Source organism: Symphalangus syndactylus, chromosome 10 (assembly GCF_028878055.3).
Source record: "Symphalangus syndactylus isolate Jambi chromosome 10, NHGRI_mSymSyn1-v2.1_pri, whole genome shotgun sequence".
Taxonomy (NCBI): domain Eukaryota; kingdom Metazoa; phylum Chordata; class Mammalia; order Primates; family Hylobatidae; genus Symphalangus; species Symphalangus syndactylus.
Window position 1 is genome coordinate 6,059,188 of NC_072432.2, and position 21,710 is coordinate 6,080,897.

A 21,710-nucleotide genomic window follows, 5' to 3' on the forward strand; every position below is an offset into this window, starting at 1 on the left:
CAGGAAGACAGACAGCTGTCGGTGAATGGAAGGCAACAAGGACAGAGTAGATTCCAGAACTGAGACAGGTACCAGGGCTCTCGCACAGCTGAGGGTCACTCCCAATTCTAGCCTCTCACAGAAAGGCAGAGGTGACTTAGCACAAAGAGCATGGAACTTTGCTTTAATAAAGCAAATGCTTAACATCCACTGTGAGGAACTCAAGGAGAAATGGCAGTAGGCTCTACTAATAACTACTGCTTTAAAAAATGGAAGGGAGAGGGTACATTTTCACATGGGCCATGTGGAAAGTTGGCTGGACCTGCCCCTGGACCTGCCCCTGGACCTGTTCCTGGACCTGATGCTGGACCTGACGCTGGACCTGTCCCTGGACCTGCCCCTGGACCTGTCCCTGGACCTGCCCCTGGACCTGCCCCTGGACCTGTCCCTGGACCTGCCCCTGGACCTGTCCCTGGACCTGCCCCTGGACCTGCCCCTGGACCTGTCCCTGGACCTGATGCTGGACCTGTCCCTGGACCTGTCCCTGGACCTGCCCCTGGACCTGTCCCTGGACCTGCCCCTGGACCTGCCCCTGGACCTGACACTGGACCTGACCCTGGACCTGACGCTGGACCTGACGCTGGACCTGTCCCTGGACCTGTCCCTGGACCTGCCCCTGGACCTGCCCCTGGACCTGACACTGGACCTGACCCTGGACCTGACGCTGGACCTGACACTGGACCTGTCCCTGGACCTGTCCCTGGACCTGCCCCTGGACCTGCCCCTGGACCTGACGCTGGACCTGCCCCTGGACCTGCCCCTGGACCTGATGCTGGACCTGACGCTGGACCTGTCCCTGGACCTGCCCCTGGACCTGTCCCTGGACCTGCCCCTGGACCTGCCCCTGGACCTGCCCCTGGACCTGTCCCTGGACCTGCCCCTGGACCTGCCCCTGGACCTGTCCCTGGACCTGTCCCTGGACCTGCCCCTGGACCTGTCCCTGGACCTGACGCTGGACCTGACGCTGGACCTGTCCCTGGACCTGCCCCTGGACCTGCCCCTGGACCTGCCCCTGGACCCGACCCTGGACCTGACACTGGACCTGACCCTGGACCTGACGCTGGACCTGACGCTGGACCTGTCCCTGGACCTGTCCCTGGACCTGCCCCTGGACCTGCCCCTGGACCTGACGCTGGACCTGACACTGGACCTGACCCTGGACCTGACGCTGGACCTGACCCTGGACCTGATGCTGGACCTGACCCTGGACCTGCCCCTGGACCTGACGCTGGACCTGACGCTGGACCTGCCCCTGGACCTGACCCTGGACCTGACGCTGGACCTGACACTGGACCTGACCCTGGACCTGACGCTGGACCTGACCCTGGACCTGACGCTGGACCTGACCCTGGACCTGCCGCTGGGTCTGCTACTGGACTGCTAACAATGCTGCAGATATTTATGGAGAGAAAAGTACAATGCATGTGAGAGCAGCTGTCCCAGCTCTGGATGAAGCCGGCAGAACAAGGAAGCAGCAGAGATGCTGGCATCATTCAGTGGGCAGAGCCAGTGACCCTCCTCTAAGTCCAGAAAAGCTCCAACTGCATGTCTGCAACTAGAAATACCAATCATTAGCCAGACCTCCTGGCAAATATCACCACTGACCCACTGTAATTCTGTGTGGTGTATTATGTCCCATGAACAGGAAATCATTCTCAAAGCCTTTAACAAGGAAGTATTAACATGACTTTTAATGCAATATAACTGCTTTGCACCCATTTAACATATATTTAACCCCAATGGTATGTGTAAATATATATTTTATAGAACATCAGGCATGTTTACCTAATGGCTCGAACCTTTACAATATCTCTCTCCCTGAGAGGACAGCGGAGGGTCCCATGCAATCTCTCCAGGAACATGCCCCTCCCAGAGAGGACTCACAAATCAAATGTGCACATGCATGCATGCATGCACAGACACATATCTCACACACACAAACGCACACGCACACATACATGCAATACACACATTCACACATGCAGACACATTTGCATAATCACATTCATAATACCAACACGTAACACATACATGCACACACAACACTCAAACACACATGCATATACATACATGTTCATGCATATACATTCTGACACACATAAACATATGTAAATGCATACACATAACATGCACAAATATACATTTATAACTATACACACATGAGCATCCATGCATGCATACTTGCACATGTGTGTAATGTCATGCCTAAACATGTAACACATGCACACACATACATGCAACACAAATACACACGCACAGATATACACATGCATGCAAGTGTACATTACACACAAAGGCACACACACATGCACAACACATATACATGCAATACACATTTTCATACACATAAATGCAAACACACATACATGTATACACCCCTCAAAGACCCCATTATTCAATTCTATACAAAGTGGTTTATCCCCCAAATGTAACTTCCTGTAATTAGTAAACTCTACTGCACATTTCTTGATTTCAAATAATGAGGTCTCACACACAGCACACATACACACATTCATACTCAAATACATGTGAACATACAAATAAAAATAGGCACACGTGCCTGAAGACCCTCTTCTGTAAAGGTATTCTCAAACTTGAATTGAACGAATTCTGCTAATTATAGTCAGAGTCAGCAAAGATATATATTTGACCTCAGAATGAATATACTCGTTCTTTTCGTTACCCCTGGCAACAGCAAGAATGTAAAACAGCGTTGTGTGATACGATGCCACTTATTCAATCCCACTTCCTGGGATCTGACCCACTTGTAAAAGCGTTTCTGTCTGAGTGATTTCCTTCTGACTAAAATCATGAGATAATTCCTTCCCTTCCTGCTTTCTCTTTCCCAGGCCTTTTCACTACCCTTTCATCATCTCGGAAACTAAATCATAGTTGTCAAAATGGAAGGCAAAGAAACAGCCTTAGGAGAGAATCCCACAGCGGAACAGACCAGAGAGAGGAAAAAATATTCTTTTTGAAAATGTACAAAAGGAAAAGTCAAGAGGCCTAGGTTCCCTCTCATGACAGAAACAGACGTCGGCAGAGCAGGTCACTCAGCCCAGTTCAGCTCTGTGTATGAAACAGAGATTCTAGACCTTGTCCCTGTGTCATGACGTTGCAGTGAAGGAAATGAAGCAGACAAAGGGCACAGGCTGGAGAAAAGGATTTTAAAAGGATGATTTTTAAAATGTGCACCTGCTTTTCAAGGGCACAATGAGGACATTTTCAAGCATATTAAAGGTGATTTATAAGAGACGGGTATAAAGACTCTACAAGGTCATTAGACTTTAGGCTTACAAAGAAAACAAATAACATTCCCCTAGCATCACGAGTCAGGTGTTCCACAAATACTAAGAATAGCCACCACAACAGGATCCACTATGAGGTGTCAAAACATAACCCATGAAGCGTGGCCGAGAGCTCCTATAACCTGATTTCTAGGAATCTAATTTTAAACATCCTCACAGCTAGCACATCACAAAAATACAGAGCTCCAAATGCCGTAACACAAGTGCTAACAACACCTAGCCAAAAATATACGAGGCATTTCAGGCAAAAATCCCAGAATCAGAAGAACACAAGTTTTGTAAGTCCTTCAAAAGCTGGTGCTGGTTGAGGCTCTTCTGCAGACTTCAACAAAAGACACGCTAGAAATAGCCATGGACAGTAACCTTGAGTCAACACGCAGTGTTCGGAAAAGCACAAGGCCTGCTCCAGGCTTGAGGCCCCTGGGAACTTTCTCTGGACCGCATCGAGTGGATGACTTTGAGAACTCAGAATAACCAACAACCAGTCCACGAACAGAGAGAGAAGACTGCAGCCTCCCTGGGTACCTGGCTCCATGCCTGCCCCCTTTCTTCCACGTACCTTTGCCCTTTCTGGCTCCCTCCTCCACCTGGAGACGCTGTGGGTTCAGGCCCCTATCCAGCTGTGTCTTAGTCCATGGCTGGCTGCCCGTGTGAAGCTCCAGGCCTTGAAGAACCATCTCCACCTGCTCCCTGCACTTCTCACCCACTTCTGCCATGACCCCCAGGCTCTGGCTGATCTCAGGAATCGGGGCTGCCAGGCTCCCCTCGCAGGCTCCAGTTGGAGTCCCACCCCCTGGTTTTCAGCAACACTTGGGACTTCGTCCTGGAAACTCGGCTCTGGGCTTTAGTGAACTGCACCGTCCAGCTCTTCTCTGGACTCTAAGCGGGGCCTTTTCTGGGTCTTCCGACCCTTCCTCCATTTCCACATGAGGGCTTTCCTTTGGCCTCCTCTCTCCCGACATGCATGCCTCACACTCTGGTTCCTTGACCTGCACTTCTATGTAGGAGGCTCCCAAATCCACCCTGGTCCGGATTTTCCCCAAGCCTCCTTCCGTATTTCCAAACTCGCAGCTTGCAGTGGTGTCTCTAAGTATCTGAGTCAGGTCCACACTTGCTTCTCCTCCTGATTTCCAGCAAAGCACAACGCCGACCTCGGGATGCAGACTCACAGCTTCATCTGCCTTCCTGCACCCCCTCTTCCCCTCCTGACCCAGGCAGTGAATCGCTCAGCTCACTGGCTACCTTCTCTTCTCCTCTCGCCACGGCGAGTGCCCCGCAAGAGCCTGCCCTGTCCCGCGTGGCTCCACAGCATACCGCACATCAGAGGCACGATTCTCTCCGAAGCCCTCAGTGGCTCCCTAGTATCCGACAGGTAAGGACTTCCACATTCTGGCCCCAATCTAACTTTCTGGCCTCAGATATGCACATGCATATTTTATCTATACACAAAGAGTACAGGCCTCACACCTGCTCCCATTCCTGGGCTCCTAGCTCCTCCTGAAGGTGCTGTATGAGGTACCTATGCACTTTCCAAATGCTAAGTGAATACGCACTTGGAGAACACTTACTTGATAATTTTGTGGCATTGCCAGATAACGTGGACAAAGTGAGAACTACACAGGTGTATGGATGCTGCCTTGCCCGGACTTCACTCACCCAGACACTCCTGGATGCTCAAGGTGACCAGCCCTATTGGTGCACAGGCAGGCACAGGCTGCACCCCCACAGCTGGGCCCTGCAAGCTGATGCTAATCATGAAGCAGCTGTGTTTGCTCCTAAATCTGTTTATGCCCGTGTACTTGTTACACATTACTTAAACCAATAAAATATGACTCCAAAGAGAGAGTAATTGATTGTATGAAAACTAAGTTGGATGCCTTTCAAAGACTTGATACAGGGGAATTTTTTTCTTTTTAAAATTGTTATCAAATTAGGTATGGGCAGAAAATATATACAATGTTTGAGGAAATAATTTTTAAAGGTTTCAAATCTAACTTATCTTATTTCTCTCGTGTTGCCTATTCTCTTCTAGAAGAACCAAAACTGTGGCAGGCCTGCGATGGCTGTGGTTGAGGAAAGGGGCCACACCCACAGCCAGCAGAACCACACTCAGCAGCAGCCTAGCCCCATGTGGAAGAGGCGTGAACACTCTCAGGAGAGGTGGATGTACACTAATGGTTCCCAGCTCCAACCTCTTTGATTAACAGAACATGGTGACTGGTTTTATCTGAATGTCAGACAAAAGGGTTTCTATGTCCAGGAAAGACTCTAAACACTCTGGACCCTGCTGGGGCAGATGGTGACCGTGACCCAGTGATACCACTCTCCAGTGGGCAGCCTGGTCTACAGAGGGGAGATCCCTGGGGCAGCCCTACCCCAGCATGGGTGAGTTTCTGTTGTAATTCTATGTCCAGTGTAAATAAACTGTGGAAAACTGGGAGATGGTACAAGAAGGCAAGGACACCAACTAAATGAATAGAAAGATCTACAAGGGACGGCTGAGATCGGCTGAAACAGGCTTGGGAAAGTAAAGGCCTGGCTGGAACTTCGTAACAGCTTTTGAGGCTTGGGAACAGGGACGGTAGCTGCCCCATCCATCCCAGGAGAGAACAGACGGACTCGGCTGGAAAGCACTTCCCTGACTAAAAGTGTCTTTAAAAAGGGAGATCTCAGAATTTCCCTACATGGAACACAGCAGAAATTCCACAGCCCTGCATCCCAGGAAGCAGGGACAGGACAGCAGCTTCCAGCACACAGAAGCATTTAGAGGCATAAGCAGCTATGCAAAGATGGCAGGATCCGTACCTCAAAAAGGCTGAGATGTCTGAGAAATAAAGTTGTACGCGGATTTATGCCTGGGCAGGTTGAAATGCGTGTGCCACGACAGTTCCGGAAGCTTGTCTACTCGAAGGTCCACATTCAGGTATGTTTCACAGTCATCACAACTAGATTTTCAGAAATTTAAAACTCCTAATGAAGAAATGCAAACCTGCACGTCTCACGCTACCACCTAAAGCAGCGGTTCTCAAGCAGGGGCGATTCTGCTGGGAGGAGGGATGCTGATGGCACCAGAGGGTGGGAAGCAGGGGTCTGACGCTCAGCATCGCAGGCACCGAGGACGGCCTCCTCCCCACAAAGGCTCCTGTGGGCCACACCAGAGGGTGGGAGGCAGGGGTGACAGCACTGCAGGCATTGAGAACAGCCTCCTCCCACAAATGCTCCTCACAAGGGCTCCGGGGGGCCACACTAGAGGGTGGGAGGCAGGGGTGACACTCAGCATCACAGGCACCGAGGACGGCCTCCTCCCCACAAAGGCTCCGGGGGGCCACACCAGAGGGTGGGAGGCAGGGGTGACACTCAGCATCGCAGGAACCGAGGACGGCCTCCTCCCCACAAAGGCTCCTGTGGGCCAGAGCATCCGTAGTGCCAAGGGGAAAAGCCCAGACACAAAGGATCAAGCTCAGGGCATCTCCACAGAGAAACTCCCATCTGCCTTTTGTGCAAAGTCTGGGGCCTTGCAACCGATAAACCTTCACAAGGCACAACACATGAACCTAACAATTCTATTTTGCTCCAGGAGAGAGAAAAGAAGGAATGGTTTGGGGAGATGCACCAAAATTCCGTGAGTTCTTGACTAAAAGTCACCAAGTCCGCTGTGTTCTGTTATCAGCAGTCCTGGGTAGGCCCAGACCCACCTCACCCTAGCGGGACCCAGGCAAGGCTTTAAACCTCAAATGTCCCTTTTCGTAACACTGGCTATTTCATGTGGTTAATAAATCATCCAATAAAATGCAAGCGTAAGCCTAGTTATACACTTGACACATTAACACTATTGATCATTGTTATAAGTCCGGGTTAATCAACTTTACAATGCTATGGAGAAATCATTGGTACTAAGGGTTCTAAGGATGATTTTTTAAAATGTATGTATCTCAATTTTTTATACTGTTACTTTTTACATTTAAAAAAAGTATATTCTAAAATATTTTTGATATTTTAAAATGTTAATGTATCAAGCATTTTAAAATGCACCAAATATATATCTACAAATATACAAGGAATTTTTAAATAAATATCAGGGTAGAAGGAATTAAAACTCCTAACTTAATACTAAATAGATGGGAAAAAACAAAGTAGAGAGTTCTCACAGATTCCTGAAGGAATATATAGTAATAAAGCTCAAAAAGTACATTAAAACCTTTATGACTATAAAACGTTTTAATTACCAGCTAACAAGAAAATATCTACTGAATCGCGACTAGCAGATCCTCGAGTGTGTTCAGCACCTGTACTCTACCCCAGGTCTGCTGAGGAACAGATCAATTCTGTTGAAGTTGACCTTGAAATTTAAAAAAAAAAAAAAACAGCTTTAAAGATTTAAATTTCCTGAATAAAACAGAAAATAAAAATAACACTTCTGCACCTGTGAGTTCTCTTGACCCTAATTTGTTTTTTACTTTGGATGGTTCATAAAATATACACAGATACCTTAACCGTGCTTTATATTATATACTAGTGACTGTTAATTCATTATTCACCTCACTCTACAGCTAAATTCTAATACTAATCATGGTGGCATCATTAGGACATTGTTCTAGGTAGTGCTTTTTTAACTGAAAAGAAAAATGGGGGATAGGTAATAAATAATTATGTAATCTAAAGAAAAAGTTTTAATTGTATGAGTCCAGTAACGCGATCATCTAGCATGGAAAATATTTTCAGTAGTTCCAGGACACTTCACATAAGAAACACTAAATAAACTCTAAGTCCAGTATATGAGTTAGAGACATTTCCAAAAGAAAAGCACACACGGTTGGTTGGGAGCGCCTGGATTTTCCCTAGCAAAAGACTCGTGGAATCCACGCTTTCGCCGCCACGTGAGGAGGCACACGCGGACTGGGGCACCGTCCTCCATCCTCCCAACCAAACGCTACTCGAAACCACAGCGCCAGATTCCCACACTGGAAAATCCCTCAGCAAAGACTCACGTGACTTTCCTCCTCAGCAGCTTTCCCAAAACAAAACACACCAATCAAACGAACCCGAATACATGAGATCGAAAGGAAAACAACAGCCAGGCTTATGTCTTACAGGAACCTCCATAAATCTTACACTGAATTCACTCATCCTTCCACACAATCTGCTGATAAGAGGTAAATAATCAAGTGGAAATCACTCAAAGAAGCGCTTTTCCTCCCCCAGCAGCCGCCGAAGCCTTTGCCGTGGCGCTCAGGGGGTGCCCTAACTTTTCAGCGCTGGCCGGCAGCACCCTGGAAAGGCAGAGGCCCCGCAGCTCCTCCCTGGGCGCCTGGCTGCGCTGGAGGAAGGAAGAGCGGCTGTGAGTTCGCGGGAAAGAAGGGCTATTTGGAATAACACGAGTTCGCGTAACATGTGTAATTGTGAGTTTTTGTTTTCTCCGAACTGGCCTTATTATTATTAATTATTCCTTCAGCACCTGCCGGGAAAGTGAGAAGAAAGCAAAGGGCATCACTCCCTACCCACGAAAGACTCACAACACCCCTGGAAAAGCAAACGAGGCGAACGGCTGGTCTGCGTTCAGAGCTGGTGAGGAGCAGGGAGAAGAATCCAGAGCATCCCCGCCTCCCTCCCTCGCCGCCCTCCTGCACTGATGTGAACACGGGAGTAACAGCGCGTGGGGAAGCCGCAGGCTCCCAGAGCCCGGCCCGCTGCAGCAGAATCACCCAAGACTGAGATCCTGCGGCCTGAGTTGGGGCCGGGGAAACCAAGCCTGCAGGACTGCGGGAGCAGCCGGTTTCTGCACACAGGTAACATGGAACTGGGGATAAGCAAAGCCAACGGGGTCGGCCCATGGCCTGTCTGCCCGTGGCCTGTCTGCGCACAGGTATTAAAAGTCCAATAGCCGTGGTGGCAGCAGCTGAACAGGCTACCACAGGACACAGCTGGGGTCTGGACGTGGGCCTGGGGGCCGGTGGAAGGCACGTGTGTTGAGGCGTGTAGTCAGGGCCCGCCTACTTCCCCAGGCCCTACAGGGACAGATGTAGCTCCCCAGGAAATACCACAGGCAGCCCCCGGCCGGCAAGCTGCCCCAAGAAGCAGTGCCCCCCAAAATCATAAGCAGCCAAGCTGACCCCCGCCTCATCTGAAAGAGCCGAGCGCCAGGGAGAGGGCACCCACCCAGTCTCCTAATCATAACGGACATTCACAGCAACACCACGAAAGAGAAACACTACTGCTCTAACCTGGAAAAGTGAAACTTAAAACCTAAAACATACAGGTTCTAACTAAAAGGCAGACGGACCGGGTGCAGTGGTCCATGCCTGTAATCCCAACACCTTGGAAGGCTGAGGCAGGCAGATGACTTGAGGTCAGGAGTTCAAGACCAGCCTGGCCAGCATGGTGAAACCCCATCCCTACTAAAAATACAGAAATTAGCCGGACGTGGTGGCGGGTACCTGTAATCCCAGCTACTCAGGACTGGGAGGAGGCGCAGGAGGACCACGAGAGAGAGACAAGAGATGCAGACCGCCCACGGCGGGCTGAGCGCAGGACCTGGCTGAGGCCTCCTGGGGAGGGGCAGAGGCAAACATGGTGCTGTTTCTAGACTACTCGGGAGGACGCACACTCAGAAGGGGCTGCAAGGCAGGACTCGCTAAGGAGCAGTCATGTGGATGCCCCGCCTCTCACAACGCACACACTGACAACATGCAACTCACATACAACACAACCCGCACGTACAACGTACTCATACAACACATACAACACTGACAACACACAACGCACACACAACACATGCAACCTATACAACATATACCCAATATATGCAACTCACAAAACAATATGCATTTATAACACATTCATACAACACATACCCAATACATGCAACTCACAATATAACACGTGCACAACACATACATGCATACAGCACACATAACACATACAACACAACATGCATGTACAATGCACTCATACAGCACACACAACACACAACTCACATACAACATGCACATGCAACACACTCACAACACACAACACTCATACAACACACAACACATGCAACTCACAACATGCACATACAATGCACTCATACAACACATACAACATACAATACATGCAACTCACAACATACACATACAACACTCATACAGCACACGTACAACACATGAAACTCATGTTCAACACAACATGCACGTACCACACACAACACACGCAACTCACAATACAACATGCATGTACAACACACTCATACAACACACACACAATACATGCAACTCACAACACAACATACAACACACTCATACAAGACATACAACACATGTGCACAACACAACATGCACAACATACAACATATATACAACACAACACTCATACATGTGTATTGCATATAAATACATGCAACTCACAACACAATATGCAAACAACACACATACAACACATGCAACTCACACACAACACAATATGCACGTACAACACACTCATAAAACATACAACATATAACACAACATACAACACATGCAACTCAACACAAATAACGTACAAGGCACTCACACAACACACAACACTCATACAACATACAACACATGGAACTCACAAACACAACACACTCATACAACACACAACTCATACAACATACACACAATACATGCAACTCATATCACATACACATACAACACTCCTACAACACACAACTCATACAACACAACACTCATACAACATACAAAACATACAACTCACAAATATATGTACAACACCTCATACAACACATAACACTCAAACATACAATACATGCAACTCAACACAACATGCACATACAACACATAACCCATGCCACTCACATGCAACACAACACGCTCATACAACACATTCATACAACACATTCATACAACACATACTGTACAGATTCTAAGTACGAAATAGAAAACAGCACACGCACAGTTTCTAAAGTACGACGAAAGCTTTTTTCAAGAAGGTCATCCAACATCCAAACTGGTAACATGTCCTCATTTTCAGCTGCTGTTCAGATTCAAGCATCTTTATCATCCGCTCCATGAATTACAATAATACAGTATAAACCCTTTTTTCATTTTACACCCACTTTGGTGTGGGGTGCTCCAAAACGGGCCAGGAGCCTCAGAGTCATCCCTTGGAACAAAACACAACTCACACTCAGCGGCCAGGAAGGGAACTCGGGGGGCAACACACGCTCTCTCGTCTGCAGAGCTCTGCTTCAATTACTTTACAAGTAACCGCAGCTGGAACAGGGTTGGTGATGGTACAGACACGGCAAACTGAGGAGAAATTGGCAGGTGGAGAAAGATCAGCCAGAATCCAAGGAAAAATGCTGAACATTTTCCACAAATAGTTCACACAACAGACGATACTCGGGCTATTGAAAGTTTATTGAGAGGGGTCTTGCTCCAAAGAAAAAGTTCTTTCCCAAGGTTATCAAAGATTCACAGCAGACCCTGGCCCCCAACACACCATCTACAGAGGGCCTATGAGTCACGAAGAAGACAAGACAGAAGCAAGGGTGCAGAGGGGAGAAGAGCAAGAGGGGACTGAGAACTCGCAACCAAGTGATGGGCGGACACTGAATGCCTGACTCCAGGGTTATCACCTCAGAAAACAAGTCCGTTTAAGTCCGTGGTAACAGTGTTAGGGCTTTCACTGAACCTGCACTCAACACTGGAGAACCTCCCTGTATTATGAAGATGAGCTGAAAAATATTAATTCACAATGTAGAGTGATGATTCAGCCACAGAAAATAAAACTGATATAATCCACTACAAGTCACACTGTGTCTTTCTTTAAGACTGGTTTATGATGCAGATAAAGAGGCAGCTTAAGATCTAAAATACTTAAACTGGCAAACACCTTGTTTCCCTGAATTCTTACAACCGTGGCACCAGCTAGGGTAAGACCGAGTGGTTTTCAGAGCTTCTAGAACAGCAGAACAGAGCAATCATAAATATGCAAAAGTGATCTGAAGACAGAATTAATATTCCACGTTTTGGCTTAAACTAGTCATGTGATTTCCAATAAGTGGGAAACATTCATACCAATGTTTATAAGAAAGTTCAATGTAAACACACAGTACAGAACACTATCTTTGTTTTGGAATTTATTTATTTAAAATGACAATTTCCATTGTTTTTAGGGATTCCTGATATCAAATGCTCATCTTTATTAATGATGAGCTACCCATTTTCTGACTAAGGAAACGGAAAGTTGTCACTGCCTAACAGCAATACTCAAAACAGCCTGTATGAAAGGAAAAGGTATATCTGTGCACACACACATGCATACACACGCATACACGTGTACACACGTGTACATATGCTCATACATGTGCACACATGCATGTGAACACATATGCATGTGCACACATGCACGTGTACGTGTGTACATATGTACACACATATGCACATGCATGCACACATACGCACATGCATGCATGCGCACATATGCACACATACACGTACACACATACACACATACACACATGCACGTGCACACACATACACACATGCATATACACGTGCACATGCACACACGTACATGCACATACACACGCATACACACATGTACATGCATGCATGTGTACACACATACGTAAGTATCATCTCAGGTACGTGGATTCAAAATTCTGATGCAAACAAGAATAATCACAAAACAGGGTAGGGTGTCAACAAGTGAGAATTGAGATGGATGTTCTGGAATGTTCCAGGGACAATACAGGGGGAGGGCTGCACATTACATAAACATCTTACCCATTTTAAAAGTGACCATTCCTGCCAACATCGGCCTGGATTAAGATGATTTCATTTACGTAAGGAACAGAAAATATAATACTTGTTCTAATGAGATTCTCTAATCATTAGATTATTTTCACAATTTTAAGTAATCACTAAATAACTTCCTCTCAAGGGTCTACAAATAAAAATAAGATAACAAAAGAAGGTCACAGTCCTGACAGCTTTATCATGCAAATCACAGCTGTGAAAATAAAGCATGTTTTTGAGACTATGCCCTCCTCAAATATCCTTCACGGAATTTTGTACCAGTGATGGCTGGTAATTAATTGTTATACCAGGTGGAAAAGTATATCATTTAGGGTATACAAAGTAAACATGTAAAGAGAAATGACCACACACACCTGAAACCAGGTCTCATTTCAAAACTGTTTCCTACCTTGGATTTGCTTAATTTACTTCATGAGGTGCCTTGAGGAGAGGAAGCAGAGCTGGGATCTGCCCCGAGGCCGCTTCGGGAAGAACTGGGTGGGCACCAAGCCCCTCAGACCGAGGGCTCCGCTACGTGGCTATGACCCCATCCCTGCGGCTCCCTGAGCGTGTCCCTGTGTGTCACGCAAACCCCTGCCACACAGGGGACACATGCCACACGCCTGACACAGGTTGACCACACAGGGAGCGATCAGTAAGTGATGACTAGAGAGAAGTGACGGCCTCCAGCGTGGACAGAGAAAACAGGCCACAGACTCACAGACAGAGGAAACGCCACAGATCCACAGATGGAGAAAACGGCACAGACGCACGGACAGAGGAAACGCCACAGATCCACAGATGGAGAAAACGCCACAGACGCACGGACAGAGGAAACAGGCCACAGACGCACGGACAGAGAAAACAGGCCACAGACTCACAGACAGAGGAAACGCCACAGATCCACAGATGGAGAAAACGGCACAGACGCACGGACAGAGGAAACGCCACAGATCCACAGATGGAGAAAACGCCACAGACGCACGGACAGAGGAAACAGGCCACAGACGCACGGACAGAGGAAACGTCACAGACGCACGGACGGAGGAAACAGGCCACAGACGCACGGACAGAGGAAACGTCACAGACGCACGGACGGAGGAAACAGGCCACAGACGCACGGACGGAGGAAATGCCACAGACGCACAGATGAAAGAAATGCCACCGACGCACGGACGGAAGAAACGCCACAGACGCATGGAAGGAGGAAGCGCGCCACAGAGGCACGCACGGAGAAAACAGGCCACAGACACACGGATGGAGGAAACAGGCCAGAGACGCGCGCACGCCAGTGTGGAACATCGGACAGGAACGTCCCGGCCATGCACCGTCCACTCCCACTAGGGACTCCGACCGCAGAGCACCCAGGATGGCTGTGGAGCTCCCGCCACCCGCCCCAGCGGCGAAGCTGGGGAGCCAGAGATGAGCAGGATCACGTCCATCAAATGTGGCTGCAATCCCTGTAATAACTGCAGGTCACCATTAAACAGAAGGGCACTTCACTTGGAATAAAAGCACTCTGCATAAAAGAACTAAAGATTGGCTGGCGACCGCCTAGAAACCGTCACGATCATTCTTGTGAGTGACAGCAAAGCTTCAAGAGTGGTCACTTTTCCTGTAGAAACGCCACAGAGGTGATTCCTGGAACTCATTTAGAATATTTCTTTCCCAGAAACCACACAACCAAGAATTTAATAGTGCCGTCTCTTGACCAGAAAGAGTAAGATTTCTGATGAAACTAACCCCTATCCGGCCTCCTGATTCTAGCAGGTGCTATACAGAAAAGCTAACTCAGAGGGGTTGCATTTCTTTTGTCGTCCATGACACACATAAAAAAAATTTAAATGTACAAAAAATGTAGGAATTGTACAGTGAATACTCATGTATCTACCCCCTGGATCACAGACTAGATTTTAAATATAAAGTTCTAAAGGTTCCCAGCTAAGGAAATGTGCAGTGTAAGCCTCTACCTGGTTAGAACCAAGGGGAATGGAATGAGCTTTCCCCGGCCTTGCTGCTCAGCTGAGAGGGGCTGCCACAGCTCAGCCACCCCACCCCAGAGCACCCAGAATGGCTGTGGAGCTCCTGCCACCCACCCCAGAGGTGAGGCTGGATCCCCAATCTTGGTGTTAAGAGTGAGCCAGCCTTTAGAGGCCACGTGATCCATACTTGAATAGAAAATGTTCCAGGAATCCAGAGATTCCAGTGCATGCGATGAATTCCTAACCATTTGAAACCCAGTCTCCTCATCTGTACAAAGAGAACAATGCTGTCTCCTGGGAAAGCATTTCAGAAGGATGAAAAAAGATCCACATGAGAGCAGCTGAAAACTACAAGGCACCCTGCAATTATAAGATTTTTTCTGTATCTTTGTTTCAAGGAATGTCAGCATTCTAAATATTGCTCTTCATCCCAAATCACCTTTCAGGAGCAAATCATAAGAATCAAAACTATCAGCAGAATCCCTACCAGCTCAGTTGCCGTGTGCTGCTTCTCCCTGCATGAGAATTCCTGCAGAAGATGAGGCCATCCAAGAATGGCTCCCAGCCATCATGTGCCCATACTCCTTCCCCAGGGAGCCACTCCTGTACTCATGGGGCATGGGAAACCTGTATAACGCCACCAGAACATCCCTGTTTGACTTACACACTTCCCAGAAGGGCTGATTTTATCCAGAATCCTAACTGTGTCAAACAATAAACCTAACAAATCGTCAAGAAAACAACGAAATGCAAGGCCATCTCCTGCCCCGGGTGCATGGCTACTAGGGGAGAAATAGAAAATGAGACATGAAAGGAAACTTTTAAGATATTCAGACCATCACTGGAGGATTCCAGGAACCCATTACAGATCATTGCTGTTCCTAATAACAGGAGAGAAATTCTAAAATTCCAACAGGCATGGTGAGTCCCTCGCTTGTATGGAAATCAAAGTAATAATCCACCACTATCTTCAAAGAGACAAAAGAAAAACTCTACTTCCTTTTCATATTAATTTGTGTACAAGTAACTAAGTGAGAAAATCTTAATGTCTGGACTGTGATATCAACAGCAAAATAACCCCAAGCACCCCAATTAAAAGACATAGACTGGCTGAGTGGATTTAAAAAAAGAAAAACCAACTATATGCTGCCTACAAAAAACTCACTTCAGCTGTAAAGACACACATAGACTAAACATGAAGGATGGAAAAACATGTTCCACATTAATGGAAATCAAAAGTGAGCAAGAGCAGCTATATTTATTTCAGATCAATCACAATTTAAGTCAAAAACTGTAAAAAGGAGACAAAAAGGTAATTATATAATGATAAAGAGACCAACACAGCAAGAGGACATAACAATTATTAATATATGTGCACCCAACAACAAAGCACCCAGATACATAAAGCAAATATTAGTAGATCTAAATAGAGAGAGAGGCCGGGCGCAGTGCCTCACACCTGTAATCCCAGCACTTTGGGGGGTGGAGGCAGGTGGATCACCTGAGGTCAGGAGTTCAAGACCAGCCTGGCCAACATGGCGAAACTCTGTCTCTATTAAATACAAAAAATTAGCCGAGCATGGTGGCACATGCCTGTAATCCCAGCTACTTGGGAGGCTGAGGCAGGAGGATCACTTGAATGCAGGAGGTGGAGGTTGCAATGAGTCAAGATTCCACCACAGCACTCCAGCCTAGGCAACAAGAGCAAAACTCCATCTCAAATACATACATATATTTATTTATTTATTTATTTATTTTATTTATTTATTTATATATAGAGAGAGAGAGACAGAGAGACACTAACACAACAATAGTAGGGGCTTCAAAACCCCACTCTCAGCACTGGAGATCATCTAGACAGAAAATAACAACAAAATATCGAATTTAAAGTACAGTATAGACCAAATGGACCTAACAGACATTTACAGAACATTTCATCCAACAGATACAAAATGCACATTCTTCTCCTCGGCACACAGAACATTCTCTAGAATCAACCACATGCTAGGCTACAAAATAAGCCTCAATATATTTTTTTAAAATTGAAATCACATCTAGGATATTCTCAGACTGTAACAGAATAAAGCTATAAATCAACAAGGAGAACCTTCAAAACTGTATAAATACATAGAAATTAAACAATATGCCCTTGAATAGCCAATAGATCAATGAAGAAATTTAAGAAGGAAATTTAAAAATTTATTGAAACAAATGAAAACAGAAACATCACATATCAAAGCCTGTGGTATACAGCAAAAGCAGTATTAACAGGAAAGTTTATAGCAATAAACTCCTACATTAAAAAAATAGATTTAAAATAAACAACCTGGCAATGAACTGCAACTAGCTAGAGAGCAAGAACAAATCAAATCCAAAAGTGGTAGGAGAAAAGAAATAACAAAGATCAAAGAAGAACTAAATAAAATTAAACTAAAAAAAAAAAGATGGGAAAAAATGTTGGTTTTTTGAAAAGATACATAAAATAGACAAACCATTAGCTACACTAAGAAAAAAAAAAGAAATCCCAAATAAGTAAAATTAGAAACAGAAAAGGAGAATTACAATTGATACCACAGAAATACAAGGGCTCACTAGAGACTATTATGAACAACTATATGTCAACAGATTGGAAAACCTAGAGGAAACAGATAGATCCCTGGACACGTACAACCTACCAAGATGGAACCAAGAAGAAATGAAAATCCTAAACAGACCAATAATGAGTAACATGTATGACTAAGTAATAATAAAAAGTCTCCCAACAAAGAAAACCCCAGGACTAGGTGGCTTCACAGCTGAATTGTACAAATTTTTATTTCAATTCTTCTCAAACTATTCCAAAAATATTGAAGAGGAGGGAATTCTGCCAAGTTCATTCTTCAAGGCCAGCATTACCCTGATACCAAAATAAGACAAGGACACAATAAAAAGAGGAAACTATAGGTCAATATGCCTGATGAACACGGATGCAAAAATCCTCAAAGAAATACTAACAAACTGAATCCAACAGCAAATCAAAAAGATTATACACCATGATCAAGTGGGATTTATCCCAGGATGCAAGGATGGCTCAACAAACACAAACCAATAAACACGCTATATCACATCAACAGAATTAAGGACAAAAACCATAGGATCATTTCAACAGATACAGAAAAAGCATTTGATAAAATTCAATGCTGCTTCATGATAAAAACTCTCAACAAACTAGGCACTGAAGGAAACATACCTCAACACAGTAAAGGCCATATGTGACAAACCCACAGCTAACATAATACTGAACGGGGAAACACTAAGCTTTTTCTCTGAGATCTGTAACAAGACAAGGATGCCCACTTGTACCACTCCTATTCAACACAGTACTGAAAGTCCTAGCCAAGGGCAATCAGGCAAGAAAAGAAATCAAGGGCACCCAAAGTGGAAAGGAGAAACTCTAATTGTCTGTTTTCAGACAATATGCTTTTATATATTAAAAAAAAAAAAAAAAAGACTCCAGCAAAAATCTCTTTGAACTGATAAACAAATTCAGTAAACTTACAGAATACAAAATCAACATATAAAAATCAGTAGCATTTCTACAGACCAACAATGAGCCAGTGGAAAAAGAAATCAAGAAAGCAATCCCATTTAGCTACAAAAATATAAAAATAAAAATACCTCAGAAGAAATCTAACCAAGAGGGTTAAAGATCTCTATGAGGAAAATGATATTCTACCCTCTGAGGGTAGAATAGTGGATTCTAGAGACAGGAAAGCGTGGCAGGGAGAAAGGGAGAGGTTGGCTAATGGATACAAAATTACACCTAGTTAGGAAAAATAAGGTTTAGTGTTCTATAGCCTTGTAGGGTGACTATAGTTTACAATTTATTGTATATTTTCAAGCAGCTAGAAGAGAGGATTTTGAAGATACCCAGCATTAAGAAATAACAAATGTTTGAGATGATGGACATGCTAATTATCCTGATTTGCTAATTACATATGATAAACATGTATTGAAATATCACGCTGTATCCCATAGATATGTACTATAATGTGTCCATTAAAAAGAATAATTGTTAAAAACCCAAGTGCTATTTCTCATTTGTCCTATGTCAGTATTGTGGTCCATTGGTGGAGACCTAGCCATTTGCAAATAAGACTATAGTCACTTGAGCTGAAAGCAAATGAATCACCACAAAACTACCACTGGCACCAAGTCTTGTTTCCAGAATTTCCTGCCCACAGCACTGCCACGGTCACTGTGGGCAGGAAAGACACACTAGCCACCAAGTTTCAACCCCAGCACAAGTGAAGTCTTTATTTGTCTGGTTTGGAATGGGTGTGTGTTCATGAATGACATTTACTCCAACTGCCCCTCGCTGAAACAGCTCCTTAAGGATGACTTCCTGTTACTAAATCCCAACAGCTTCTGAGCATCCATTATGTTCTCCAAAGTAAATAAAAAGAGAAAATGCGTTGAAAGCCTGATAATGTTCACTTAAGAGTCCAGCATGATGTACCGCTTGAAATGGCCACTCCACCTTGCTCGTTTATGTTACTTTTAAAGTAGTCCCAGTTATTATACATAATTGAAGCCATAATTTCTGCAATACCATTAGGTCCACAAAGGGTGGGGCCAGGGGACTTCAAAGTCTGTCTCTGATTTTTTTATTTAAAAAGGAAAGCTTATGAGAGTAGGTAATGAAAATAAATATTCACACAACTCAGAACAGGGGATGGTGATATCTCATAAAGCTCCAGCCTGGCACAGGTGTCCGGCCAGTGAGGGTGGAGACACAGACTCATACAGTCCCCACAATCCCCCAGAAGTGCCACAGACAGGTGGGTGGCCTGAGACAGAGCCAGGCTCCAAATTCCAGGAGCTGCCTGGTTCATGTGCACCCCGCGTGGTCCACAGTGCACGAGGATGCCCCACATCACCAGTCCCAGTGCAGAGCACAAGAATGCCCATGTCATGAGCCCCCACTGCAGAGCATAGCCCGAAGGTGCCAACCCAGCCTCCTGCACACAATGGCCACCAAGGCACTGCCCTCCAGGAAGGAGGACCTCAGAGGTCATGGCAGGGTGAGGTCCTTCTCTCCATCATCCCCAAGCAGAGGGGAACATCCCAGCAGACGTTTGGGGAGCCCCTACAGGTGGCTCTGGAACTCTGAGTGAAAGTTCAAAGATGTCCCCAGATACACCAGACTCAAACCTAAAATGGGCCATTCTTCCAGATATGCCCAGACTGGAACCTATACAGGCCATCCTTCCCAGCTTTCCTCTGCAAAAGCAGGCTTAAAAGAGTATCGACTAAAAGGGGCCACCAGGAAGACAGAAGTCCTATCTTTAAAAAAAGAAAGATTTTTTTTTTAAAAAGACGCACTGAGGCTCTGACCCATCTGAGCACAGAGTACGTGCTCGGCAGCATCTGTCAGAGCAGAGGAAGCACACACGTGCTCTCCATACCCTGTGCTCCCGGCAGCCGGCCTCCCCGCACCCAAGCTCCCCACACCCGTGCTCCCCGTGCCCATGCTCCCCACACCCATGCTCCCCGTGCCCATCTCTGCTCCCCACACCCGTGCTCCCCGTGCCCATCTCTGCTCCCCACACCCGTGCTCCCCGTGCCCATGCTCCCCACACCCGTGCTCCCCGTGCCCATGCTCCCCACACCCATGCTCCCCGTGCCCATCTCTGCTCCCCATGCCCATGCTCCCTGCACCCGTCCTCCCTGCACCCATGCTCCCCACGCCCATCTCCGCTCCTCACGCCCAAGCTCCCCGCACCCATCCTCCCCATGTCCATGCTCCCCGCACCCATCTCTGCTCCCCGTGCCCATGCTCCCCGTACCCATCCTCCCCATGCCCATGCTCCCTGCACCCATGCTCCCCACACCCGTGATCCCCACGCCCATCTCTGCTCCCCGCACCCATGCTCCCTGCACCCGTCCTCCCCGCACCCATGCTCCCCGCACCTGTCCTCCCCGTGCCCATGCTCCCTGCATCCGTCCTCCCCACACCCATCTGTGCTCCCCATCCCATGCTCCCTGCATCCGTCCTCCCCGTACCCATCTGTGCTCCCCATCCCATGCTCCCCACACCCGTGCTCCCCGCACTGCGTTCCCTGCGCCCATGTCTGCTCCTCAAGCTCTCTTGCACAGATTTCCTCTGTACGCCCTTCTTGATTGTCACTGTCACCTCGAATCGCCTGGATAAATGGAGGTAAAGAAAATAAATGGAGGAGCATATTGGAGGACAGAGTGGAGGCGGCTATTTACCAAGCAGGGCTGTGAGATGAGCGCATCTGATCCACATTAATCCTGACAGTCGGTTTATTAGCCCCGTTCAACAGCTGGGGACACTGAGGTGGGGAGGGATGGGCTTGTGTACCCTGGACGATGCTGACAGTGTGGGCCCAGCCCGGTCCCACAGCCACCAGGAGGAGGCTCCTGAGCAGGCAGGCCCAGAGGTGCAGCCCAGAGAACGCTTGGGACCCTGGCACAGACTCCTCAGGAAGGAAACAGAGAAAGGCCCACAGAGACTCAAGCAGCACAGAAGAAGGTCACCGCAAGTTAAAAATAGATGTTTGTGCTTTACCCTCCCAGCATGCTAAAAATCCAACCCGCTCACATGCACGGCCTGA

The 21,710-nt window shown here is 46.7% G+C and overlaps 1 protein-coding gene across 4 annotated transcripts in view; it reads right to left on the reverse strand.

The window, feature by feature from the left end:
* The window catches only part of DIP2C (disco interacting protein 2 homolog C), a 404,917-nt gene that overhangs the window by 372,574 nt on the left and 10,633 nt on the right, over window positions 1-21,710 (reverse strand). Inside the window, exon 1 of one of the 4 annotated variants that reach the window (XM_063609979.1) lies at window positions 13,518-16,374. The exons of the other annotated variants lie outside the window; for them this stretch is intronic. The gene's annotated coding sequence lies outside the window, so the exon portion shown is untranslated. Of the gene's footprint in view, window positions 1-13,517; window positions 16,375-21,710 lie in introns of those variants that run through there. 4 annotated transcript variants of the gene reach the window in all.